The sequence below is a fragment of the Cydia fagiglandana genome, chromosome 4, assembly GCF_963556715.1.
Source record: "Cydia fagiglandana chromosome 4, ilCydFagi1.1, whole genome shotgun sequence".
Taxonomy (NCBI): domain Eukaryota; kingdom Metazoa; phylum Arthropoda; class Insecta; order Lepidoptera; family Tortricidae; genus Cydia; species Cydia fagiglandana.
The window spans coordinates 3,411,604-3,412,578 of record NC_085935.1 but is presented as its reverse complement, the minus strand read 5'-3'; the positions used below and the strand labels follow the sequence as shown (position 1 = coordinate 3,412,578).

The 975-nt window shown below is 40.0% G+C and overlaps 1 non-coding gene across 1 annotated transcript; it reads right to left on the bottom strand.

Moving 5' to 3' along the window:
- Nucleotides 1-291: 291 nt before the first annotated feature.
- Trnai-aau (transfer RNA isoleucine (anticodon AAU)) lies at nucleotides 292-365 on the bottom strand. Its single transcript has one exon. It is a non-coding gene; the product is annotated as a tRNA-Ile (tRNA).
- Between the last annotated feature and the right edge of the window lie 610 nt (nucleotides 366-975).

The following is a 975-nucleotide window of genomic DNA, read 5'->3' as shown; positions in this document are numbered from 1 at the left end:
AAACTTTCCATACCTACATAAAAATTTAGCGAACTCTTTAACGATACGAACAGTTTGGTGCAACCGACCCTAATTAATTCGGGCGCCTGGCAGCTGTTCAGCGGACTCGTAGACCAATATTTGAGAATTATATCTGAACAATGTTGAATTCTGAATTTTGTTTTGAGGATGACCTGGATTGTTGATGAGTGCATTTGCAAGTGCATCTGTCAAATTAATGAATAATAAACGACAAAATGCATGGACATGTACAAAACTAAACACCAAAATGAAAAAAAGCAAAAAGAGCTATGGCCCATGAGGGGATCGAACCCGCGACCTTCGCGTTATTAGCACGACGCTCTAACCAACTGAGCTAATGGGCCGATACGTTGCGTATCAAAAATACGGATCATGTCTGTTTAGCTACCAATAACGTATTGTGGGTGTGTCTTCTCATTTGCTATCATAGATTAGACTGCTAATAATAAGTATGTAACTGTTTTGGGGACATGCTACTTTCCAGCGGAGGAGTACTCACACCAATACGTACGATTCTAATATTCAACAATGTGGTTGGCAACTGTCATAGGTTTGCATAGGTGGCGCCAACATAGCTCTCTCTAATTTTGTTCTATAAGATTTGGCTTAAAGGGCTGGCATTCAGGCTAGGGTTGCCAGATGGTCGGGATTTGGCGGGATTCTCCCGATTTTTAGCATGTGTTCCCGATTCCCGACAAAGTGTGAACTGTCCCGAAAAACAGCTTCACGTTATAAAACAATAATTTCAAGTTCCGAACTGTCGTCGAGCGAGCGAACTGACGTAGTGCCAATAATGTAAAATATCGTTGTTTTTAATACAATTAGGTACTTTCATTTGAATGTATTTTTTTTCCCGACTTAAGTCCCAAAATCCCGAAAAATTGATATTGTTTCCCGATAATAGCGCCTTTTGATCTGGCAACCCTAATTCAGGCCATAAAAAAAAGAATTTGA